This window comes from Centrocercus urophasianus, unplaced genomic scaffold, assembly GCF_019232065.1.
Source record: "Centrocercus urophasianus isolate 14NV4802_14NV808 unplaced genomic scaffold, USGS_Curo_1.0 seq_12, whole genome shotgun sequence".
NCBI lineage: Eukaryota > Metazoa > Chordata > Aves > Galliformes > Phasianidae > Centrocercus > Centrocercus urophasianus.
Genome location: NW_024884364.1, coordinates 11,125,291 through 11,153,204, shown reverse-complemented (window position 1 = coordinate 11,153,204; position 27,914 = coordinate 11,125,291). Strand labels below are relative to the sequence as shown.

The window sequence follows — 27,914 nt, the reverse complement described above, 5'->3', positions numbered from 1 at the left end:
CAATCTCCTTTCATCCTTCATTAGATTAGCCAGGTCAATAGTCATAGATTTCCATTCCTCACATTATTCAAATAGCTCCCACTTGATTCAGGGTTATTTAATCTTACCCAGCTATTGTAGAGCACAGCCCTCTACACAGTATTCTAGATAAGGCTTCAGTTGAGTCTCAATGGAATTAATATTTCTATTGACTGTATCTTACCTGAAACTGCCCATTTTCACACTTTGTCCAGATCACTCAAACTTATGCAAAAGTTATTCTATGACCAAAGAACAGGTCTGTTTCTCTTTCTTCCCTATTTTTGTTGTTGTTGTTGTTGTTTTGTTTTTCTCCAGCTACCAACTGAAAGCAGAAGGTTTTGTTCTGAATCTGAATCTTGAGTGCTTCCTTGGACTAAGTACTAATCTTCATCTTACTTCTTTTTTCACAGAATCCCAGAATGGTTGGGTTGAAAGGGACATTCTACATCACCTAGTTCCATCCTTCCAAGTATAGGCAGGGACACCTTCCACTAGATCAGGTTGCTCTAAGCCCAATCCAGCCTGGTCTTGAATCATTCCAGGGAGGGAGCATTCACAGTTTCACTGGGAAACCTGCTCCAGTGTCTCACCACCCAGTCCTGCAAGTGTAGCGTTCCATTCCCACAATGCATCATAGGGCTATATCATCCCTACAGCACATTTGGTCCTTCCTTATTTTCTATTGGGTTCACTTACGAAAATACTCCGTAAGATTCCTTTTGAAATGGCCTTAAGGAACACTGGTAATAACATTCTTCTAGTTTCAATGCTTCCCTCGACAATCTCTACCACCTCTCCACTAAACCAGATACCTTCTTACTACACATTTCCTACAGAACTCCACAACTTCCACTTGCTAAATTTCTTTAGCCTAAAAAAGCATGTACCTTATGGGTAAACAAAATAAAACAAAACAAAACAAAACATAAAGAACGTAAGAATATATGTCATTAAGCTATGTTCTTCTTCTGATAAGCATAAGTTGCATCTCATCCTATTTTCATTTCCCTGTACATAATTCGTTATTCTTCTCTTCAAAACACGTAAGAGCGCATATGTACAAATACACTTATATAGGCCTGCAGATTCAATTCCTACATATAGGCAATGCATTTTGTGCTTTCTGTTCATAGAAACTTATGATTACTTGAATGTGCTGTATAAAATATTTCTGCTGGACATCCAGTTTTATATGCAACTTCCTTCAGCTAAGATTGAGAGTGAAATGAGACTACAAAAAGTTTATTTTTCATAGTTTAGCTGTGGAAATTTTCATTCCCTACTTCCCATTAGCCGTTTACTTTATCTTTTCTTCCTTCTTCCCTCTTCCAACTTCATCTTCTAAGAAAACAGAGATGAGGTTTATGATAGAAAATGAGATTATCTATCCCCATCCTCACCACACAGTGTTTTCATTTTTTTTTTTTTGTTCATTTGCATGATTAAAAAATCTTTCACAATTTGCTTAAATTTCCTTTACAAGATCTGTTTCAGTTTGACTTTTGGCAGTTATCATTTTACCCCTGCACTTCCTAACCCCTCAAGCTGCAGCTTTAACACCAGTTCTGACATATGTTCTCACTATGTTATTACATATGGGTAATTCATCTAAATTCCTTCCTAAATAGAAGCTAAAACTGTTTGAATTCTAAAACTCTGAAGAAGGAGTTGTGAATATTTTCATAAATAAAACCATCACATTCAGATCATTACTATTTATGAAATCATGTTCTTTGATACTGAGAAACATATGCTGATCAATAATTAAGAATGCAAGTACTTGCTCAAATGTCTGTGATTCTTAAAATATCAAGAAACATCAATGTTTTGTATGAAAATTTATGCTAATTTTTCTCCACAAAAACCTAAAATTATCCTATTTTAAGAAGTAATAATTACTGCACGGTAACTTGAAATAAAAATAATAACAACAACAACTCATAGAAGAAAAGGCATTGCATCCACTAAGGACTTTCAATCATGCGTTGCATTAGTTAAAATACAACCCAGAGCTACTCTCAGTATAGATACCAAGCTTGAATTAAGCCAATAAATGATAAAATGGGTGTGGGAAGAATATAAAATAAAAAAAAACAAGAGTTCAAAAAATATTGGCTAGCGTATAGAGTAGATTAGGCTAGGTGATAATATGGCAAACTGTGAGATTTCCTATTACATGAAAATGTAATAGAAGAAACTCAGAAAGTAGTAGAGTCTCCTGTCTGAGTGATCTACTTATTGTGATTATTACTTATGCTTCAAAAATAACCTGCAGAGTGAACCTTCATTAGCATGCTTTTTTCTCCCCTTTCTCTAGCAAGGTGGACCTTTACACAGCATTCCACTAAGCCAGTGGCACTGGTTCCTGTGTTAGAGGTTGGCGTTACGCAGTAGACTATAGAAGCAACTCTACAGTCACACAGTCTCTGCCTTGTACCTACATCTCTTACCTCACCGACCAACACGGCCAGGGAGGAGCAGGAAAATGGATGCTGGAGAGACTCTGTGCTTATCAAGAGACAAGGTGAAGGGAAAGAGTGATCAGTAGAATAAAAACCTTGGAAATAAATTTGAAACAGAAGCTGCCTTCAGTGAGGAAGTGATTTAGCATTAAACAAACAGCTGCCTTAGTAGCTAATGTATTAACCTTTCCCTCCTATCATTCTGAACATAACCATCTCAGAACTCAGCTTTTCAGCACCTTTTCTGTTTGCTTAATTGGTCTTCTTCAATTGTCAGGCAGACAAATATCTTGCAGTGAAATTTAAGTCTATTTTCTTTTTGTGAAACTATCCTAAAATAACCTAAAATGGATTCCAGGACTTGATCCTCAGCTTCTGTCAGTGGCAGCTTACTTCAGCTGAGACTCTTCTTTTCCAGGCTCTGAGTAGATAAGAAAGGCATTATATCCAAGCAGATGAAATGTCCGATAAAAATAGAAGTATCAAATGTCACATATTTATCAGGCCTACATATGCACAGCAGAATTTCTGAACACCACTTCCCAAAAAACTCACCATCCAGCATGAATAAACAATGTAGTTCTTCCTTTGAGGTCTAATGGTCCTGAGAAATCAAACAACTTTTAAAAGTAAGCAATTCTTGATACACATTTAAAGAAAAACTCTGACAGATGGCATTATGTACCAGCAACCACATCCATAATGTGAGACAGGTGTGCTCCACAGCATGCTCTGTAGTTCTGGTGCCTCAAACATCCGTATGGGCAACGTAGTCAGACAGTCTTCTTCCTAACCTCTGCAATTCAGTCATGGAGAATTTCTGCAAATCTATTGTAGATACAGACAATAAGAATAAACCTGCAAATATCTGATGAGTTAGTCCAGTCTCTTTTGGGTATGCCATTACAAAGCAAAGAGCTATAAAGCCACCACTACTTAAATGATCTATTCTATCCTATATTCCATGAGAAATCATGAAAACATTCATTCTTTTCTGATAATGTTTTGTCTGTAGGATGGATAGAATTCAGATATACTCAATACATCTTCTTGGGCCTTAGCAAAAAAAATGTGGATATAATTGCCTTGAGCAGCCACAAATCCCAACAGGCTTTCTTATCTTTCATAAAGCAAGCTAAGACCAATAAAGTGTTAAGTCCTCTTCTATATGGAGGGCCCTAGCTGCTAGTCATGGGGCTCCAGCCTCAGGGTCAGCCAACCAAAAAAGACAGAATCATCAAAACAACACCTGGCATACAGCCTATGCTAAAGATTTCTTCTGCTCCTGTCTCCAATGACAGTGACTACATATTTTTTTTTTTTCTGTATCAGATCTAAGTCTGAAATTGCCTGAAAGTGGCACAGATAAATCCCAGGAAATCTGTCTACTCTATCCCAATTACAAGCCTGCAAATTTATACAAACACCAGGCACATTTTTTTGAGAACTGTCTGCTTTTCTGCAGCTTTGACACATAGCTGTACTGTCCCCAGGAGAAAGAGATCCAGTAGTAAATCTCAGTACAAACCCTTTTATTTATATGACTATGACTACCATTACCAAATTCAGTAAAGTATGTTCAGTGACATGGAAAAAAAGACGATGCTAAAAGGAGAGAGCTCATTATTTGAAAAAAGAAACTTTCTCTGACCAAATACAGAATAGGCCTGATGACATAAGAGGGAGGGCCAGGGACAGATGTGACTCTAAAGTTACACACCAGTGATCTGATCCCATGCGGAAAACTCAATGGTCTTAAATTGATGTTTCAGGGACAGCACAATGATTCATTAAGTTTTATTGATGTTTCAGGAAGACAACACCCATCAATCTTTAACACTGTCCATAGCCCTAGAGATATGTCTTTGGATATAACATACACTCTGGCATATGAGACACCTTTGTGCAGGCTGCAGCCTTCGCCAGAAGGAGAAATAACCATTATGAATTCCTCCAAAACTGCCAGTATTCTTACTATGAGCAGTGATATTAGGAGAAGCAATTCAGGCAATGGTGGCAGACATAACAGAAGGAGAATCAAAGATTAGAAAATTGCCTGCATCTCCTTATCTTTTCTTTATTATTTTATTTCTCTTTTGGTAGCTTCAATGTATTTGACATCGATGCTTTTTTGAGGCAAAAGGAAGAAAAGATAATCAGGAAATAATGTACACACTCTAACAAGCAACTGGAAAGGCATTGAACACTGCAGACTGGTTCTGGAGAAGTTAAGAAGTAATTACTTATGCAGAGAGCTTGTAGAAAAACTCCAGTACTGAAAAATGCCTTTTTACCTCTTATGTGAATTAAGATTAATTATAATGCCTAGCCCATAGAATATTAGTCAGACAGAGTTGGAAAAAAAAATCACATTCATTTCTTTTGTGCTAAAGCCATTAGCTTAAAATAGTTCATAATTGATTTTCATCTGGTGATGAAAGTGTGGGTGCATTTTTTTTTTATTCTTCATTCTCTCTTTTCAGATGGACAGCTTAAAGAAGTGGGAATACTTCTAGACATAGCTAAGGCTCCAAAAGAGTCCATCAAGATGAGTTTTTCAGCTAGACAGTTCAGCCATTTTGGACAGATTCATGCAAGGTATTCTATTATTCAATTATCCTAAATTTATTAGAGTTAAAATAGGCAGTCACCAAAAACAAAATCAGAAGAGCTGTGGTCTGACATAAGATCAGTGTTCAAAAAAAATAAAAAAGCTGCTCAAACACCACTGAATAGGCTCAATTGCTTCCAACTAAAGTGACTTGCAGAGAAGACATGACAGTTCCACACACTGTGAAAATTAATTTTCCTAGATGGCTGGTGGGGAAAGTTTCATGTTACAAATCGGTGGTGTTTCACCCATCTGTTTGCACTTCAGGAGAATTTGATATCTTAGATCTCATGTGAGCTCACTGAAATTAAGGGAGTATAGCTTGAACTGAGCATGCAAGATCAAGAGTTATTAACACGAAGAGGTTTCAAAATTTGTTTCACAAAGGATTTCCATATTTTGCCACCTCACTGGTTCCAGAACAGGAATGAAGCTTGTGTGTTTCCAAATTCTCAAAGGAAAATGTTCAATGGCTGACACATTCAACTCATTTTTATATTATCATATTGTAGTATGATCTCCAAATAAAATACTAATTCAAAAGTCATTTCCGGGAAAAGTCTGAACAGAACCCTCTTTAGGAGAACACAGCATGATGGTGATGCGTACCCAACTTAGCAACTTAACCCATTTTCAAGTTGCATTTTGGATGGAATTTTGTCCAGGTTTTCTAATCCAGACTCTGCTATTACATATTTACAGGAAGACAACAAACGCAGACAGCAGCTTTTGGATGATAGAATGGAGGTGAATTTTTTTAGCTATACAGGCAGTGGAGGAAATGTTTGGAACCACTGTTAGTAAATGATTAACAAATAACTAGAAATAACCATTCTGCTAATGTGAATGTGCACTTGTGGATTTATGAGCATGAATTTGTAGAAAGTATTTTTGAAAAAGGCAGAAGAGCAAGTTAAGGGCTAAGTATGTACACACATTAGACTCCACATGAACTGAGGCACAGACCCTCACATTGCAGAATAACCCTCCCCGTTGCAAGGAGAGGGTTAAGAAGAAGCGATCTTTTATTTCCTGTCACTCATGATGATTAAAGCACTTTTCCCTACAGCAGGCAATGCTGGCTGCCCTCACACAGACTCCTGGAATGAGAACAGCTGCTGTGAATAAGACAGGGTGAAATTTTCAGACCCTCAGGGAGGCATGTGCAAGGGAGACTCAGCAGTAATAGGGCAAATAATACAAATGAAAAAGATCTGGAAGGGTGGAGTCCTGCCAACAAGCAGCAGCAAGAAAGAGCTTACTGACAGTAGGGTGGGACAGGAACCCAGGCTATCAATAGAAGTGGGAATGAGACATTAGGAGCTGGGAAAATTGGCTGGAGTTTCACCGGACCTGACCTGGTCCACCCCACTCCCCTGACATCTTCTGTAAGTGCTCTGGCCACCAACACACCAGCTGGAGAGGCAGAAGGGATCCCAATCAAGCCTATGGATATTGACATAAAAGAGGTTTTATAGCCATTTTCTTGGATAGCTGCTCTTCAGCTACCTTCTCGCGTGATTCAAGGTTTGCCAAACCAGAGGCAGTGACACAGCAAGCTCTGCTTCTCTTCTTGTTTGTGTAAAAGCAAATTAACACGGTTCTCTGCTTGCAGTATTTTGAATACCAACAACTTAAAGCTTCCTCAGCTGTTCAGAAGCAGCATTCTTTCCAGTATGTCGTTATCATTTCTTTGAATTCATCACTTCATTTAATTCATTCATTTACTGGTCCCAGGGACTTCCTATAAGGCTTACATATAAAACAATGCAAAGTGCAGTCTATTAATAGAAACCCTATTAATAACACTGAAGTAACACTTCAATTCTTTCTCAAGGAGTTTCTGTTCTGAATAGACTAAGGGTAAGATAAAGAAAAACAAGGTTTTTACAAGACTCATCATTTAACCAGTTCTCAAACTATTCATTTCTTTTTATCTCTTTCTAGTAAAAAAATAAAATAAAAAAAACACTACTAATAAAAAGAAAAAAGCTCTGATGTTCTGTTTAGACACCATAAAAAGCAAGCAATAAAATGGCTACCACCCATTAGGCTAGAATTCCTAATTATCAGGAGTGATCCTCAATCTAAAATAAGACCCATATCTCTGATATTCACTGCAAGGTGGGTGAAGATAACAGAAGCCATAAAATGAAAGGAAGGATATCTGTGGCTGTTGGGAAAAAGACTATAGTGTCAGTATAACTTTATATTCAGCTACATATCAGGATCACATAAGAAGCAATTATTTTCTCAACAGTCAAAATCCTGGTGTTGGAGATTACTTCAGTACAAGCTACAGAGTATTTAAAAAGAAAGGTCTGAAAGTCCACAGGGTATAAAGCGCTTGTATGATTTGAAGAGACATGACAAACATGCTTATCAGGATGATTTTCACAAAACCCTAATTTTTAAAGCATTAACCATGTGCTAAATAAAAGCCTCTAATACTTTCCCTTTTCTAAGAAAACTCAGCTGATCTTCATATAATTTGCATATACATTTACCTTATATTTTAGTACAGGAGGCAAAGCATATTGTAGCTGTATTAAAAGCTACAAATCTGTAGCTTTCATACATAATAAATATCCAAAATAATGAACACTAAAAAAAAATTGTGTCTCTGCTAACTAAAGTGTCTAAGTATATAAAGATTATTTTTATCATTTAGTAAACTAGGCACACACACAAGGCTGGGCAAAAATAAATTGTATTACCAGTAAATTCAGGCATTACATGATGTGTACTTTTAGCATCATGGAAACACAAGTCCTCTGATCTTTAGGATGAGTCCTCCTGCAACTCGAATGAAGTCACAGATTGTAATTTGCCCAACTCAGGTAGTCACAAGAGAGTAATTTGAAAGAATCAGAATCATTAACGTTGGAAAAGACCACCAAGATCATCTAGTCCAATCATCACCACCATGCCCACCAAATGATGTCCTACAAGGTACATACTAGATACAGCAGAGCCATGTTTGGGCCAGCAATCTATTCTAACTCCTGGTATCAAAAATGATGCAAAAGCTAACTGCAAGGAGAAACTGGCAAGTCTGGATCACTTTTACAGGAACACTGTGCCATTCGTTACAGCTTGACTTCTCTGTGCTATTTAGGACTCATCAGACATGATTTTTTATTGCTTTGGTGGGAACACGGGCTTTCTCTCCTCAGGAAATTAAAGAAAGGGCTTGAGCTGCTGAGGACCTAGCAAACATGGGGGTCATAAAGCTGTCGAAATAAACACCTTGAGAGGCAAACTAGGCTGCCTAACATCACTCTGCTGGAACACAAACAAGCATGCCAGTCCTGGTAGTTACAGTTCCAACATTTGAACTTGTACTTCACTGCACTGGGAGTTGAACTAGATGACCTTCAAAGGTCTCTTTCCAACTCTAAGAATTCTACGATTGTATGAAACACAGACACTTGGAGGTGACTGAGCTTCCCCTGGCCATGTTGACAAGCTTTAGTTTTCTGTAAAATGTGCTACAGTAGCAGTTAATATCATTGCAGACAAAATTCATTTGCAGCTGGATGAAGACGACTGACTATTTGTTATGAACAACTTGAGTATCACCTTAGCATCGTTAATATCACTAATTCCAGATGCTCTCAAATCTGTCCACAACCAATTCTTAAAATATTAATCATTTTTAAGGCAGAGATTTTAAGAAACTGATAAATAGTAGAGATGCATTCTACCTTTATTTTCAGCCCTTTTTATGCTGCTGTGAGGGTTAGAATTGACCTGCTTTAGCAAGGTGAAAAATGCAAACTTCCTGTGCTCACCTGCTTGCTGGAGCTGTGGTTTAAGTGAAACAGAAAGCAGCATGAAATTTGACACTGCCTACACAAATCCCTCTCCTGCATTTTGCCTTTTACAAATAGCAGATTACTTCAGCGGAAATCAAGATGAAAGCAAAAGAGATATCTTAACCTTAAACTATATGAAAACAGAATGTTAAACTAAAGCAGAATATGAATATTCCTGCCATCCCAATAGGAAATGAATTAAGACCTTCAGATTTACCTTTTAAATGAAAGCTGGGCAATCATCAGAACCCTTTCCCTTCTCTAAAACAAAGTAAATCTACTTCTTTTTTTTTTTTTTCTTTCTCCTAATTAAATTACTTCCAGCTTCTTGGACAGAGGAAAAGTATCCTGTCTCACAGAAGCAACTTTTCACATTCCAGGACAAATAGAAGGACTGTGATGTACTGAATGTAAACCAGCCTGCATCTGCAATCGTCACTGGTTTCCTACTAGTCTGTCTACTCATTCTTGGGTAATGAGCCAGCTGTTCAGTCATATTCAGGTGACAATTCCTGCTGCAAGACTGCAGTCAGGCAGCAATGAAATAGAAACAGGCCCATGGATTCCGACTGCTATGAATAACTGAGCCTGATGCAACAGGGAGAACAAAGTCCTCAAACTGGGGCAGCCATTCCTAGCACATTCCAGGCAAGAACCTGTGGATGGCACAGAAAGGTGAAGCTGCCAGGAGCAGGAAACATGATGAATGAATAAGTAAAACAAGAAGCAGGCAAGTTTATAGGTCTGGAAAAAAACCTCCAAATGCCTTTTCAAGTGGTTCCAGCCTCTCATTCATATTAAAGATTATTCTGAACTGTGTTTCAACAGCATTGCTAAAACAAATTGCTTTAGGGAGCAGACATCCACTTTTCCAACCTCTGCTTGATGACTTGCAGAGAACAAATAGTGCAGTGCTATTGTCAGTTTGAAGAAGCAATGTCATAAAGGAAATAATGCACATTTTTATTCTCCTAAACATCCTGTTTTTCTGCAGTTAACTTTAATATAAGCTGCAAAACAAAACAAAACAAAACACCCTGTATGTGTGGCTTGCTTTCTTGTGATCTCATCAGGTCCTTCTCATTATAATCACGGAAAAGTGGTTTAACTACATTCACTAAATCTCAGCTCCTCAGCCCCCACAGAGAAATTCATATTAAAATGCAGCATCAGAATGGCAAAGCATAGATTTTTATTTATCTAGGAATGTTTGGCTGAAAGAAGGACCTAGGCTTGATAATTAAATAGTGAACCTGATCTTTACAGGCTGCATGATTCTACATGCCAACCTTAATATATGCCTAAAACTGTTTGGACTGGAAAAATCACTCCATTTGCCCTCTACACAGCAAGCAGTGATGACTAATGGTATTGCTGAATGTTGAATAAGAAATACTGCGCTGGTGCAGACACACCTGGACTGCTGTGCTCAGTGCTGAGCCCTGTTGCCAAAGAGCTATTAGTACATCAGAGGGTACTCAGAAGAAAGGGAAAAAGTCAATTAAAGAGATGTAGCAGCTGTCTTAGTAGGAAAGACATTGAGGGGCGAGTGGCAGTTGGCTAGGCTAGTGTGAAAGAGGCACAAATTATTTAGTGGAAGCCCTCCTCTGAACTTACCACATTACTTAGAGGATTTTTGCAGATAAGAAGCAAGGTAGTGATTGCCCAAATGTAGCTGTCCTCCAGACAGTGTGCGGCCTCATTGCACAGAGAGATCAGGACACCAACAGAATTTACCTGCAACAGCATAAGCCAATTTCTTCAACAGTAAAATGAGAGGGAAAACACATCCTAGAAAAATACTGAAGGCCTGCACCTAAGTCGCATTCTTAGATTATCTAGGTCCAATTGCTGATGAAATCTGTAGAAGTTCATCATCCAAACAATTCAGAGATTGTTTGCTGACATGACTGATGCACTGGAAAGTACAAATCCCATTGACTTTATCAGAACCTAGATTCCCCACTGTCTAAATTCAAATGGAAATTGAGTTACTTAATCCATGCTTTTGAAGATATCACTATCTACAACTATATAGAGAAGGGATGAAAAGTGGAAGTCATACACTGTAAGTTCTTCAGACAAGTGTTCAAATAGAATCACAGAATCACAGGGTTGGAAGGGACCTCAAGGATCATGAATCTCCAACCCCCTGCCACAGACAGGGCCACCGATCTCCCCATTTAATACTAGACCAGGCTGCCCAGGGCCCCATCTAACCTGGCCTTGAACACCTCCAGAGACGGAGCATCCACAACCTCTCTGGGCAGCCTGTTCCAGCATCTCACCACTCTCTCTATAAAGAATTTCCCCCTGACATCCAACCTAAATCTCCCTTCCCTTAACTTAAAACCATTTCCCCTCATCCTGCAGTTATCAGCCCTTTCAAAGAGTTGATTCCCCTCCTATCTGTAGGTTCCCTTTAGGTACTGAAAGGCTGCCATGAGGTCACCCCGCAGCCTTCTTTTCTCCAGGCTGAACAAGCCCAGCTCCCTGAGCCTGTCTTCATAGGGGAGGTGCTCCAGTCCCCTGATCACCTTCGTGGCCCTTCTCTGGACCCTCTCCAACAGCTTCCTGTCTTTTTTGTACTGGGGGCTCCACACCTGGACACAGTACTCCAGATGGGGCCTCACAAGAGCAGAGTAGAGGGGAACAATCACCTCCCTGTCCCTGCTGGCCACCCCTCTTCTGATGGAGCCCAGGATACCATTTGCCTTCTGAGCCGCAAGGGCACGCTGCTGGCTCACGTTAAGTCTTTCATCTATCAAGACCCTCAGGTCCTTCTCCACAGGGCTGCTCTCAAGGATTGCTCCTTCCAGTCTCTATGTATGCCTGGGATTCCTCCGGCCCAACTGCAAAACTCTGCACTTTGTTGTGTTGAACCTCATCAGGTTCACTCGGGCTCACCTGAATGGCATCCCTTCCTTCTACCCTGTGAACTGCACCACTCAGCTTGGTATCGTCAGCAAATTTGCTGCGGGTGCACTCGATTCCATCATCGATGTCATTGATAAAGATGTTAAAGAGCACCGGTACATACAAAGAGTACACAAGAAAACAGGAAAGAAAAAAAAAAAAAGAAACAAGTAGAAACAACTAAATTAAGTTCAGTACAAATTACCTTATGGTAACAAGTGTGAAGGAGTAGAAGAGACCATCTCAGCATCAGGGAACTAATGAGGCTGATGAATGACAATAATTAGAACTGAGATCAAGTACGATTGATCCAAGCTCTTATTAAGAGTCAGCATTACCAAAAGTACCTCCAGATAAAATGTTATACAATGCTCATGAGCACAGCCATTGAAAAGCAGTAAGGCTTAGGCCCACTGGGTCTATCTATGGGACACTCAGTCTGGCCATGTCATTCTGAGTAAAATCACGTCATTCAGACACTCTGGATAAGCTCTCTGAGCATTGCCTTGTTTCCAAGGTTCAGTAATGCAGCAAGATTAGCTGATAGAGAAACTTAACAGTTTTATATATCATATATATGTATATATGATTTTTCTTTGAGAGCTAGTGGCAAGCAAAATGTCTAGATCAACTTATAAATAAACCATTTAACAAGATAATTTATCCCTTCAAGAATCAAGCACATAGCACCTAGATCATGAATTAAGCACAGAGTCCCAAAAATGTGATAGTTACAATACAATACCTAAAAATCAGTGCAGGGGAGGGAGAAGTTTTTACTTAGGCTTTACGCACTCCCTTCAGGCCATATGATCTGATGCTAGTGGTATGTCTGTTACATAAAATAATTCATACACTGTCCTGGAAAACATAGCAGGAGTGTCAGCTGCCATCATGGCTTATGCCTACTGTGACAGCAGGATGTGTAACAGGGTTTGAGGCAAGATTTCTGTCTTCTGATCTTTTACTGTGCAAGAGCCTGGCTACTACATTTCCTTCAAAATCTGGGGCAAAACATCAGTTCAAAGACTTCATGATGACAAGGGAGAACTTGCATTTAATGACTGTTTCAGCCAACTTGTGATCTCAGATTCCCTACCCATTTATTTCTCCATCCAAGTTCCCCCGTCTGATATTTTTGCTAGGTGGAATAAACCAAGCCTGCTTGTATCCATTTTCACAATCCACTCAGCTCTGACCAACTGTCCCCTTCTCTCTTTCCTTGCACAAAGCAGTCCTGTTTCTCAATAGCAGCATCTTTATATAGGGCATTTCCTTGTAAGATTTCACCTCTAATGACATTGGCAGCCAAGGAATTTTCTCACTTAATCTCTCTTTTGATAGTTTTTTCTCATCATCCTCTACAAGATCCTCAACTCTACTACTATTTTGATTCTTGTTTGCTTGCCATTGAACAGATTCTTACCTTCAGTCAAGTTAATATCAGGTGGATATCTGCAGCACAGGTACTCTTCATTTTAAAAGTGCGTACACGTCATGCATAACTCATTCCCTATAATTATTCAGAGTGCTCTCATTTCTGGAAATGACTGTTCTTCTTATTCTGTCAGGAAGTAATAGGATACTTTACAGTAGGTTCCTCTGACTGCAGAAGCTGCACTGTATATGATGTACTGATAAACTTACAAGAAAGCCTCCTCAGATGGTTTCTCATTTAAGTTATTGGGAAACTAGATGTGCCGAAAAGAGTTTCCTTCAGCACAGTGCCCACCAATCTTGTTCTGTTAAAAACAAAGGGCTTTGCACTCTCTCCCTTTCTCACCTCATTTTTCCCCACACACCTTAACTTGTACTCTCCAATTGCCTGATCACACCAACCTTGACCTCCCAATCTTCTTCCATATACCTTTTTCCCCATTTAAACCATGAAGAGACCATCCTCTGCAATGTGATCTACATGAACGTTCCCTTGTCTTTCTCCAGTCAAAAAGTGGATTCTTCCAACAAGAATTATCTTCAAACTCTGCCAGCTGTTGGCTATCATTTCACATTTTTCCTTTTTGTTTTTTTTTTTTTTAAATAAATAGCAGAATTAATAAACAGCAAAATTAAAACCATCTGACTGTACCTGTAACTTCGGTCCTCAACAAGAAAACTGCTGCCATTGAAAGGTCAAGAAGTAAAGTGTTGAAGTATCTATACCTCAAGATGTCACAGATGAAGTAGGAGGCAATGCATCTGAACACACGGCCGGGTACAGACATAGCAAGGGACATTTGGCTGCTGTCTTCACACGCCACGCTGACACGCCTCAAGGCTGACTTGTGTCAGCACAGCTGCTTGCATCTCTAAGTGTGTGTTTATGGGCCTGGCTCTCAGGCATGATGCTCTCTTTTCTAACAGCCCTGTCTGCCTCTTCTAAAGGAGAGTACTGGGATACCTCAATTCCCTAAACAACAGTTCCACTGCCCAGAGGTGATGGTGTTGATAATTTGTAATTGTGACAGTTCCCTCCAGTCTCTCTCTCTCTCACTGGTAGAAGATTTGGTGCTGCATATATTTGGCAGTCTTACTGACAGAATGCTCATATCACAAAAGCTTTGATGGATGCTTTACCAATGTCAAACTAGGAATCAAGGAGCATTACTAATCACAGAATCACAGAATCAGAATCACAGAATCACCCGGGTTGGAAGGGACCTCAAGGATCATGTAGTTCCAACCCCCCTGCCTAGCAGGGCCACCAAACACACACATTCAGATCAGGTTGCCCAGGACCCTGTCCAACCTGGCCTTAAACACATCCAAGGACGGGGCATCCACAACCTCCCTGGGCAGCCCGTTCCAGGGCCTAACCACTCTCCTTGTAAAGAACTTCCCCCTAACATCCAACCTAAATCTTCCCTCCTTCAACTTCGATCCATTTCCCCTAGTCCTGCTGTTGTCAGCCCTTTTGAAGAGTTTACTCCCCTCATGGGTGTAGGTTCCCTTCAGGTATTGATAGGCTGCAATGAGGTCACCCCGCAGCCTTCTCTTCTCCAGGCTGAACAAGCCCAACTCCCTCAGCCTGTCCTCATAGGGGAGGTGCTCCAGCCCCCTGATCATCTTAGTCGCCCTCCTCTGGACCCTTTCCAAAATCTCAATGTCTTTCTTGTACTGAGGGCTCCACACCTGGACACAGTACTCCAGATGGGGCCTCACAAGAGCCGAGTAGAGAGGGACAATCACCTCCCTGTCCCTGCTGACCACCCCTCTCCTGATGGAGCCCAGGATCCCATTTGCCTTTCGAGCTGCCAGAGCGCACTGCTGGCTCATGTTCAGTCTCTCGTCCATCAGGACCCCCAGGTCCTTCTCTGCCGAGCTGCTCTCAAGGACCACTCCTCCCAGCCTGTACGGGTGCCTGGGGTTCTTCCGGCCCAAATGCAAAACCTTGCACTTTGCCGTGTTGAACCTCATTAGGTTCACCCGAGCCCAGCCCTCCAGCCTGTCGAGGTCCCTCTGAATGGCATCCCTTCCTTCCACCGTATCAACCGCACCACTCAGCTTGGTGTCGTCAGCAAACTTGCTGAGGGTGCACTCAATTCCCTCATCGATGTCATTAATAAAGATGTTAAAGAGCACCGGTCCCAAGACAGACCCTTGGGGGACACCACTTGTTACCGGCCTCCACCTGGACATAGAGCCATTGACCACCACCCTCTGTCTGCGGCCTTTCAACCAGTTTCTTACCCATCGGGTCGTCCACCCATCAAATCCACTTCCCTCCAATTTGGAGATGAGGATGTGGTGGGGGACCATGTCAAAGGCCTTGCTCAGGTCCAGGTAAATGACATCAGTCGCCTTCCCTTCGTCCACCAATGCCGTCACTCCATCATAGAAGGCCACAAGATTAGTTAGGCATGACCTTCCTTTGGTGAAGCCATGCTGGCTGTCTCGGATCACATTCTCATTCTTTATGTGATCGAGCATGTTGTCCAGGAGGATCCGTTCCATGATCTTCCCAGGCACGGAGGTGAGACTCACCGGCCTGTAGTTCCCCGGGTCCTCCCTGCTCCCCTTCTTGTATATGGGAGTGACGTGACCCTTCCTCCAGTCATCCAATCAAACACACACACACACACACACACAAAAGCTTCCCACAGATTTCTTTCTTTGACCCAGGGACTGAAGTCCTCAAATTCATCATGGCATACATTTACCATGTAACACAAAGTTTAGTTCACAAGGCCATCACAGAGCTTTTTGTCATCAATCTTTAGACTGAATTAAGACTACAACTGATGTAAATCTCCAATTCTAATTCAGTGCTCAAAACTCTTGCACCCTTGACCTGTTTGATAAAGAATGCGATGATGTGATCCCCAGAGTGCTCATGATTCCTCATTACTTATGCATGCTACCCAGGTATATTTACAAACAAATCAAATACAAAGGCACTTCGTTAGGAAAGCTGTGTTTGTGCTGCAAGCTGCATTTTTTCAAGGAAACACAATGTATTGATCAGCCTCTGCCAGAACACATGAATCAAGCCACATCGCTGCCTCAGCCCAAAATGTGATACAACATCATGGCTGTTGCAGCTTGTGGAGATGCTTAATTCCTCCAAGCAGACACATAGGGCATACTGACAAACGTCCTGCTGAAGAAAACCCGGTGGAAAACCATGGCTTAATGCAACACATGAAATTGCAATGATATTCCAGTCTGTTTCTGCTCACTTCAATATCCTATCAATTTATTACATATGGCAATTCACACTATCCTGCCCTTAACCTGGAACTCTGGGAGCAGACAGTATTAAATGGGATATGGGAAAAAAATCCATAAGGTGACCTAAACATCACATTCCTCGTTCATTTTCACTTCAGCATGACTCGCCCTCCCCTCTACCTAATGGTTCCCCTGCATTTGACCAACTTAAAATAAAAAGACTGCATAGTGGAAAATGCTCATGCAGCACATTCCAGAGGAAGCAGAAAAATGCCTAAAGAACATTCAAGATTTTCACCTTGAGCATTACATGGAGAATGAAAAAGTGACATAGCGGGATAGCAGCTAATACCATATTTCATATAAGTGCATATTTACAATTAATTGCAAAGAAATAAAATGAGCTTCTGCAATGTTTGTGGTGTCATATAAGCCATTTTTTTTCTGTAGTACTCATAGATATTACCATGAGTGACAAGTAAAATATTTTTTTCTTTGAAATGAAAGATGAATTATACCTAAAACTGTCAGGTAAAGCTGCAAGTGCTGCTGAATAACATTTTGGTGAAACAAGACTTCCCAATTTTCTAAAAATTCTCTAAGTATTTTCTGGATGTTATGTTCTTTGTTCTCAGTATGCATGGATATCACAGATCCCTGAAGAGTTGCAGAAACCAATTAGAAGCCTGTCAGATTTTTTTCCTTTGAGAAGCCTTAGACTTGCCAGCTGTGTCCTCATCCACAGAACAGCCCCTTTGTTTCCACTGCTCTACTGGGATCCACATGGACACAAAGCAAAACACAGACCCTCCTGTGACCTCTTCTTCCCCACCATACAGAAAGCTAATCAACCCTCTCAGTCTAGTTCTCCTTTCTTCCTTATTGATGTACCAGTATGCATTGGTTATTAGCCCATTTGCCCTTAACCAGCTATCAACCTTTTAATCTAAGATCCTGCTATATCAGTCTTGTCCAAACTCCAACTTCTACATGCTGCCTCCAAGTCAGCAGAAGGTAAAGGAAGTAACTGTAATTGAACTAGCAGCATCGTGCAGTATGATGCTAAGCTGTGGCCCTACAGCACCTGGTACCTAGGGGAAGTTTTCTGAGCTATGCTGCATAGATTATGCCATTTTGCACATCCCTTCTGGAAGTCCTGCATCTCTAATGCAGTAAGAGACTACAACTCTACATTTTAAAACAAGGAGAATGGGAAAATCACCACTTAGATTAAGTGGCAAGCTCCACTCACTTGGAGAGAGGAAAACTGACTGGTCCATATGTTATGGTGCTGGCTGCCACCATGGCAATAAGCACCTTAAGAAACCACCTTTAAGTCAGTAATCTGAAATCCATGTCTTTGAGATGGGATGCCTGTCTCAGAGCCTTGTGGGGCATGAATTTGGTCTGGGTTCATCTTCCTCAATTCACTTATCAACTGGTACAAGAAAGAGAAGCTCAGCTGTGATCCATAAATATCCTGACCTTTATGTTGCCTGCTTGGTCAAAACAGGATTTCCATATTAAATAACTGACATGTATCCAATACCAGAAGGAAGGAATTAATTCCTATTCTGTCTCTGTACAATGCTTAACACAACAGCCAACAAGCAAAAATAAACCGAAGGAAAAGTAATACTCTGGAGAAGCACACGAAACTTAAAAGACATATAATTACAGACCACAGGTGACCGTAGAGGTTTTTTCTTCTAGCTAAGAGATGAGCACACTGCTAAATATCAAATAAATAACATGGGCAAAGAGAGAGGAGAGAGAGAGACAGACACGAGTAAAGAACTGTATCTAAACACAGCAGAATTCATTGTTAGTCACATAGGATATGTATTTCCCTGGCCAAGAAGTGTCCTAAGTTCCTCTTTAAATGGGTCAGGGATAAGCTGGCAGCACCTGAAAGCTTTAGGGACTGCGAAAGTTTTAAAATTTGTTGTAGGTCCATTAAGAGAAATTATGCAAAGTTAATTTGTACTCCTGAATCTCCAGAATTGAGGATACTTATCTTCAATAGAATTTAATACTTGACATTGCAGGTTTTCAAAGATTGCTGCAACTTTGGAACAAGTATTGTTAAGCTGAATGCATTTAGAACTTAGCTGAGCATAAATAATATCTGATTATGAAAAAGTATTATTTACAGTAATTTTGTATTTTGCTGTTATCTCCAGTTACGTTCACACTAACACACACAGTTTAAGAGAAACAACATTGAAATATAGGAAGAAAAGCTAACGCAACTGATGTCTGACATCTCCAAATGCAATAGCAAAGACGTATAGTAGAAATACAAAATGATATATCTTTTTAAACCTGAGTAGGTGCAATTTTGTAGAATTTACAGGAATATAAGAAAACTATGTTTACTAACAGGTTGGATAAAACCTGGTATTTTAGATAACCAGTACATTCATTTTATGCCACATCGATGATTTATTTTATTATCAAAGGCTGAACATATAAAGAGCAAGTCTTTCTGTCATCAAATCAATGAATAAATGTACTTCTTGGATCTGTTATATTAAATGTAGGGAAATGTGCTAAAAAAAGTTCCAGCAGAAATCCATACTTCTAAATTCTCAATTTACTTCAAAATTCACTATCTCAAAAAAAATAAAAAAAAAAAAAAAAAAAAAAAAATCTCTGAAGATTTTTATACTTATTATACACACAGTTCTTCATTACCACGGAAGAAAATATTTGCTGTAGAAACAATTTTGTAGGTGCCAAACATGTATCCAAAACAGAGGTGGCAGACAAGAACAAACAAGATCTGGGCATTCACATAGAATTTAACTTTTGAAAACAACTGGTTTGTCTTATTGCTATATCAATAAAACATTTACATTAACTCTTTTTCAAAGATAAGACAATATACTAGTATTAGAGCTGATGCTTAGTTCTTGAGAGGCAGCAGTAAAGAAACACCATCAAATCTATCTCTTGATAGCAGGAGGGCACAGAAATTGTAGAATTTCTTGAAATGTGCTTTACACAGAGTAAAATTAAACATCAGAAAATTCTATGCTATCATACACTGTTACGCAACATCTTAGTAAGACATTATTGTTCTGATAAACCTGAATTTCAGAACTGATTTAAATCATTCCTTAGAATAGAAGGCATTGGTACAAGTATAAAGATGCAATTATTAAAAAGTTAGAAATGTAGAGTTTTATGTACATAATGCTTCTCCTTAAAGGAGAGATGTTTTCCATAGTGCCTTTCCTCTGTAGCTCCATAGCACCAAAATGTACATTTGTTTCCAAATCAAACCCTCCCTAATTCAGGTTTTACAGAAAAGTTTGCAAATGAAAACAGAAAGCTAAAAACTGTAAAGTCATTTCCCAAGGCTCTTAATCATAGATAGCAGCATGGCAGTCATTCCTCTTCAACTATTTCTGATCAAACAAATAGACCATCCTGTCTGAATGCATGAAGCTTTTAATATAAGACCCTTCAAAGCATCTAGAAACTAGCTGAAGAGAATTTGTTTAGACAGACCCCTAAAAGGATGAATTCTAGAAGCAGTAGTGTTAGCTTTCCCTTACCTGTTTCACTCAGGCCAAGGAAGGAGCACATCATCTTCCTTCAGTGATTCAAAAAACATTGCCAGCAGGGCACAAAGACAGATGGATTTACTCACTGACCTAGAGACTGAAAAAAGAAAAAGAAAGTGAAGGTATGCTTTCAAATCCACAGCTTGGTGTATGTACCTGCTCTGGATCAGGTCATTTCCACTCAGGTGGCACATCAGAGTTCATTCTAGCTACCTTGACAAAATATATGGGCAGCTACAGGAAATGTTGTTTGCTGTCAGGGCAAATTACTGTGCAGATCACCTCAATAGTTCCACCAGGATTTCCTAGAAAGCAATGGTATTACTGGAGGTGTCTCGGTTTCTGTCATTTAGTTTCCAAATACAGAATTTACATTGATGAGCATTGAGCTATATAAAATGATATTCGGTTACATGGCAAAAAATATATGCCAGTTCATTTTCCTTTGACATTCCTTGCCTCATCATCAGACAAAGGCTCCTTCTTCTTTGATCCCAGCCTTATATATTTGCCCTAATATATTGATCCCCATTGCTAAGCCAACCTATATCAATTCTTTAAATCCTGCTAGCCTTCGTTGCACCCATCTGTCCTCTTCTCTCACCCAAGAACAGGCTTCAAGGTGCACTTGGACCATTCCATGGGCAGCCTTTATCCTATGATCTGCCAAGTAATTGGTCCGATATAGAGATACAGAGATCTGGCACTGTTTTGCTGCATGGTAGCTGCATTTCACTTGGCCATCCCTTTGATTATAGTCTGCTTAAGGATGACTTTAAGAAAATGTTTCCAGTTTGCACACTCAGAGGTTACAATAGCTATACTTTTAATTACTATGGAAAATTAACTTTCTGTTGGAAAACTGTGCTCTTTACTAAGGTCAAAACTCATTTGGACAGCAAAAACATTCAAAAGAGAAAAGATATAAGCATTCTAGAGATAACAGTAATAGCAAGGCAGAAGTTGCTCTTTTCTCTTTGTTGCAAATGTATTATTTCAGAAGACATTATCACTTGATAATAATGCTACTTCCATTGTATATAATGATAAATGGTAATTGCTTTTGTACTTCAGCATTTTTCACAGAACAATTTGGGTTCCAATGAATATATTAGTGACTCATTGCTGTAAACACTCTCCTTACATCTAGGCCTACCATGCAGAACTAGACAAAAAAGTCAGAGATAAGTATTTTATTCCTTGTTTCGATTCTTCTGAGAGATAAGATTTTTTCTTTGAAATGAAAGAAGAAATTATTCAAGCACTCTCACTTTAATCTAGGCATGAGCAGTCTTCTGAGCCTTCGTAGCACATCTATAATTTCAGTTCCTCTTTAGATTTGTTTAGTGTTAGGCCTGTGATCAAAGAATACCATTTCTTTTGCATTCCCAAGCCTTCCCAATAATGTAGAATGCCAGAGTTTGTGGGATGAAGTAAAAAAGAAAGACCTCTGTTTTCCACAGGAACAACTTTATTCACAAAGCCTAAGTCATCCCACTACCCTCAGATGTCCCTTATGTAATAATGCACATAAAAGAATCCTACTTTTAAACACCTTCCCCCAGTTGGCTTATGCCTTTAACAATTGCTCTCCTTTGTTACCTCTGTTCTCTTGTAATTTTAAATACATTCTTCACACTGCTGAAGTCTCAGTGCAAGGACATTGAAGTACAACAATGCGTTGCCCAGGGTGCTGCTGGAGTCTACCACATCACAGGTCTTTAACCAGGTTAGAGAATATCTGCCAGAAATGGTTTATGTACTGCTCATCCTGCCTTAAGGTAGAAGGACAGACTAAAAATTTTTCTATGATATGACTGTCAACAGCATCTTTGTTCTTGCACTGACTAAAGATTTATGAAAACAGTAATCTGCTGTTTCTTTGGATTAAAGAATAGAGGTTGTGGACTCTGATACTGTCACAGTTCCTGTTACTGGGCTTCAGGTAACACTAACCTCTTTGATGTATTAGTGCAGCATTGTTCAGCCTTAGGAGTTGAATTTGACCACCACATAAGGCTGAACTGCTCTTCTGTACAAAGGACGTTGAGTGAATGAATGAGTGAATGAGCATCTTAACCTATCCAAGGTTCTGCTAAAGGACTAAAATAGTATTATAATGGTTTCTAGACCTTCCACTGATTATGTGATTTCTCTCTGTGCTGGGAGTCCATCAAGCCATATGCTTTCTTCAATAAAAGGCTTATGATTGCTTATAGCATATGTGATCATCATCATCTGAAAGATAAGAATTTCATATGAAGCATGCTTGAGAATAACTTCTGTAATAGCTTCTTGATGTTACATGATACCATATAATTCATTTAAATTACTACAAATTAAATAATAGTTTTTCCATAGCAATCCAGTTGTTTTTCCATATCGTCACCTGTTGCTGCTATTACAGAATACTGGCCAAGTGACCAGTGAGAAACAAAAGTGGTGTTAAATTCAACAGTAAGAAGCTGATATTTCATCTTCAATTTCCTTCTCAATTCAAATCAAAATGGCAACAGAGGGATGTGATTCAGAGAAGCTGTTGAGTTGTTGTATATGCAGTTATGAATGTAGTCATGCATTCATGTGACAAAAAACCAAAAACCACCTAGGAAAGATAGGTACAATGTTACTTATGTCATACATGCTATGCCATGTATTTCTGCTGGTTCTTCATTAAAAAAAAAAAACAAAAAACCACAAACAAAAACAACAAAACCATGCCACAATTTGATACAAAGCAAGTAAAAATACCTTGTTTTACATAGAAAATTCCTTACACACACACACTTTTAGAGATTTCCAGTTTCTTTTTTTCCTTCTCTAACAGCTATGAAAAAGGTTAGAGTTTTTCACAACCCTGCAAAAATCTTCGCTATAACTCTTCCTGCAGATACAATAATATCCCTCACAGACCGGACAAACAGGACCAAATGATATTTTCAGAGTGTCTAAGGTTTTTCAGAGGCTGAGACCCTGAACAACTCAAAGTTCCATGAGTCTGGTATTAATGACCTATGCATTTGCTTATTATCTGTAGACAATACTAATTTGCTGAAAGAGAGACTGTCAGAATTAGGTGCACATTATTCTCAGTGAGGATGTCTGTGCCTGTGTCTGGTCCTTCAGTGGAAGAGCTCATTTGGTAATCTCAACCACTTCTTGCAGAATAAATCTGTATCTGTCTCTCTATGGGATCTTGGCTAGCCTTGCACTGAATGGGGCCTCTGAAGTTGATAGAAGGAACAAAAAATGAGATGCATCAAGATAGTTAATATAGAAAACCACTTTTTCTCTGACCCAATTATGTTTAAGCCAGAAAGAACTACAGATATTGAATCTACAGCTTGATGAGCTCTTGATTTGAGAGAATGTAATTCAGGACAAGTTAGAGAAATCTATGTCTGTTTGTACTACACGTGCTTAACAGCTATTCAGTTTGTTAGTCTGGATTAATTCTCTTTTCCTAATCCTCATATTTCACATATCTCTCCTCTCTTGTCATTACTCTTCATGTTAATAGTTTCAGACAGTCTCCCTTTGGCTCTGCCTCAGGAGACAAAGAACAACATATTGATAATTTTTCTATTAAAGACAATTTTAGTTTTCATGAACTCAAGGCTATTTCTGAATGAAATTTAGGCTCATGCTCATGAATATTCACCAATACTTACATATATCTATTTAGTTTTAGGAATGCCTTTTAAATATCTGCTTTAAATTTGCTTTGTCAGATCCAAAGGAGATAATCTGCACAGAATCCAGTGTATCATCTTTGAAGGGCTGAAGGGCAGCTGCGGTTTACCCACTGGCAGCTAATTGGGATCACTGCTTTTAGAATTCATCTGCATCCTTCTGCCAATATAATTCTTTGTGTCATCCCCATAAAGCCATCGGAATGTCAGGAGAGATGAATTTGCTTCCCCAAGATTAAAGCGGTGAACGCATCAATTTAATTGAGAGTTTTGTGACATAGTCTCTTAATCATCATCACAGCAGAAGGGTTATATTCCAATAAGAATTTTATAATCGTTAAGCAAAAGGTGGAAAAAAAAAATTGACTGTTTTCCAGTTTGGCAGGTTTGTAAATAGCTGCTGATAAGAGCAAACAAAGTGTTCTTATTGCTTTTATCAGTTCTCCACTTCAACACATCAGCCCTGTTTTGTCAACAGGAATAATTCAGCTGAGCTACAGAAATGTGACTCTGAATGCATACATCTCCACCAGGAAACCCTCTCCCAGTGCTTTATGACAGCAACCATATTGCTCTGGTGTTCTGTTGAATAAACAGATACAGTATAAGAGCACTGAACTTTGAATCAAATAGGTATCTACTGTTGTCTACCCTGGAACTGGTGACATCTTGCATTAGCATGGCAGGCTGGGAAATGCCAGCTGCAAGGTAGCTGCAGGAATTCCACTGACCCTGTTCCATACTGCTGCTAGCAGAAAGGACAGACAGCCTCCCTTCTGTCATGAAGATCAGAGAACGCTATGTCATAACGTAGTAGAGGAATTAATCTCAAAAAGTTTGAAAGTTTAGATAAACCTCTCATTTTCCCACCATACACTGCAGGGATTACTCTTCTTTTCTCCCATCCATATTGTTTCTGCTCATAGAAGCCTTTCCCTTTCAGAACTTTATCCAATTCACTTCACTCTTCTCACTGACCCACCTACGTCGGCTGAGAAACACCCTCTGTGCAAAACAGTATGCCAATCTCTGATTGTTCCTCCTTCTCTCACAGAGTAGTCAGTTTGAGTGGCCTCTGAACAGGAAAAAACACAAGCACACCATCCTTGGCTTGTTTTCCAGATAGTTCACCCATGTCAAATTAATATGGACAATATTTCTATACCTGGGGATCCTGCATTGTTTGGCCTTCAAGTATTTTTTTTCCCTTAGTATGGCTTTCCTGATGTACCAGAGATGGAGCTGCTAAAACCAGGAGCCAATCTAGAGTTCATGGAAGTTACAGATCAGTAGTGCTAGCATGAGACTCCTTGGCACTGTACAGAAGCCATGCTCTGCTTTGTTGCTGGGACACACCTGCTGTCCTAGTCCAGCTTCTCCCTCAAGGGCAGCCTGCTAATGTGCTAATTTATATGGTGCAAAACAGGGGATTTAGAAGGGAGGCCTTAGAGACTCATTTTCACTTGGTGTCTTATTAGGGATTTGAGCCCAATTCACTGGGGATGAAAAGCCAATGACTATAACTCATTCACATCATTTAGTTCTCAATAGGTAGCCAGTTAGTGAACAACAGACTTGCAACGACTTTGTGCAGGTCATTTCCTTTAACAGCTGTTCCTTTGTGAAGTTGCTATCCTACAACAGTTTTGTGGGTTCCTTTTGTGAACAGACCTTCCAGTCAGGAGCAATTTATTCCTTTGTCATTAATAAATAAATAAATAAATAAATCAGATTAATTTCAAGTAAATAGTAAAAACACAACAACAACATATTTTCCATTTCTACAATATTTCAGTGAATTTCACACTCTTATACTTTAAACATGACTGGCAGCACAGAACAGAGCTTTTACCGTTTTTTTAATGACCAGAGAGACAAAGAAAAGCGTGGCCACAGTTCTGGGAATTCCTAAGCCTCTCCATGATCACAGAATCCCAGAACAGCTGAAGCTGGGAGGTACCACAAGAGCTCACCTGCTCCATTTCCCCTTCTCAAAGTAGTGCCAGCTACAGCAGGTTGTCCGGGACCATGTCCAATTGATTTTTGAACATCTCCAAGGATGAAGGCTCCAAAACCTTCCTGGGCCATCACAGCTGTGGAAAACCACCCTTTCACAGAATTTTTTTGTCCTTATTTTTAAATAGAATTTCTTTTAATTCATTTTGTTACTGTTTCTTCTTGTCATTTTACTGAACATCCCTGAAAAAACATCTGGCTTCATCTTCTTTATACCCTCCCGAGAGACATTTACGCACAGTGACAAGATCCTCCCAAGGTTAAATAAGTCCAGCTTCTGCAGTTTCTCCTCATGTGACTCTGTCACCAGTCCTTCTATCATCTTAGTGCACCATCACTAGATTTGCTCCGGCATGTACACCTTTTTCTTGTACTAGGGCATCCAGAAGGGGGCACCATTACAGATGTGGTCTCACCAGCACTGGGTTCAGTAAGAGTCCACCTCCCTTCATCTGCTGATGGGGCGCTTCCTACTGTAACCTTCAGTGCTGTATATATCTGCCTTCTTTGCTTCAAGGGCATATTGCTGGCTTACCTTCATCTTGGTGTCCACTAGGACATCCATATCCTTTCCTGCAGAGCTGCTTTTCTGTAAGCTGGCTCCCAGCATATCCTGGTGCATGGGATAAATCCTCCTGGAATAAAGGGGTTTGTACATCTGCTTGTTGAACTGTGTTAGGCTCCTCTCTTGTCCAAGTCCCTAAGAATGCGAGCACAGTTATCTATCAACCACTCCTCCCACTTTTGCATCATCTGCATACTTGTGGAGGGTATCTCTGTCCCATCTTCCATGATAATGAAGACATTAAACAGTATTGGCCCCAGTGCTGACACCTGGGACATATCACTACTGACTGGTCTCCAGCCAGGCTTTGTACCACCAGTCACACCACTTGGAGCCCTAAAAGCCAACACTTTCAGTCTACCTCACTGCTTACTTATCAAATCTGTACTTCATCACTTTGTCTACAAAGACAAAAGAAGTGGAGATGATCAACATATTTCTCACTGAGGAAGTCAATACCTCATAGAAGACTGGAAAGTCAATTTGGCCATGTGACATTTCCTCTTCATAAATCCATGCTCACCACTATCAGACAGCTTCTTATTTTTCATACCTAGAAATCATTTCCAGAATTATTTGCTCCATCACATTTCTGTCTCCAGTCCCACTCACAAATGGTTTCTGTAGTCTTCCTTTTGATGCTAACATACTGATAGCAGCCTTTCTTGTGTCCTTCATGCCCATTACTAGACTCAACTCCAGGTGGACTTTGATATCCCTTACTTCATCCTTGCATATTTGGACACTGTCTCTGTATTGCTCCCAAAGTCATCTGACCCACTTTCACTTTCTTTTATACTTAAAATATTCTGAAATACTGCATATCTTCATATCTTAAAGAATCGTAATAAGAATTAAAGGTATTCAGAAAACTTTTCAGGGTAGTAGTGTTAGCTGCTTGGGATGGGATTTTTTGTATCCAGTTTTAATGACCAGAAAAACATGTATCCAATCTAAGTGAATTATCCCTTGAAATTAATTCTAAAGTGATGAACTTCCTCCTGGAGTTGACTGCCTCTCCCAGCTGAGTACAGAAACTCTGAACAGATAAACACAGTTTAGAATATATAATTTTCAGCTGACTAAAACAAATTTCATGCTTCAAACCACACAGCCCCACTCTGAGCATTCAATAAAGAAAACAAAATGGATACATAAAGATTTGTGTTTGTGTGTGCATTCACTAACATGCACACACATTCAGATGCTGGGAAGCTCACCTCCAGAGGTAGAAGCCTCTTACTTCTAAGAACTTTGACAGTGTAAGCTCCAAATAGCAAAGTGCACTGCATCAGAAATGCAGACATACACAGAGTTATTTTGTCTTCATTTTAAAATGAATTACAATAAGTTGGGACAAATTTTAAAATTCTTGCAATATTAAAAAATGTTATTTAACATCTATAGCTTCCTTTTTGTTTGCCTGTCATAAGTAAATCATATTTCTATGTTAAAAAAAAGGAGTATACAGATGTACAGCTACACAGGTACAAAATGATGTTGCAAGTAAGGCTATTTTTACTCAGGCAACAGATGTGACAGTCTACAGTGAAAGCACTACTGATATATG

General features: G+C 39.5%; 1 long non-coding RNA gene across 2 annotated transcripts in view; it reads right to left on the bottom strand.

Annotated features, from left to right (window-relative positions):
* The window catches only part of LOC122156223, a 205,757-nt gene that overhangs the window by 23,940 nt on the left and 153,903 nt on the right, over positions 1–27,914 (bottom strand). For both annotated transcript variants that reach the window (XR_006167415.1, XR_006167416.1), the window contains one exon: positions 20,063–20,168. This is a non-coding gene — a long non-coding RNA (uncharacterized LOC122156223). The remainder of the gene's footprint in view (positions 1–20,062; positions 20,169–27,914) is intronic.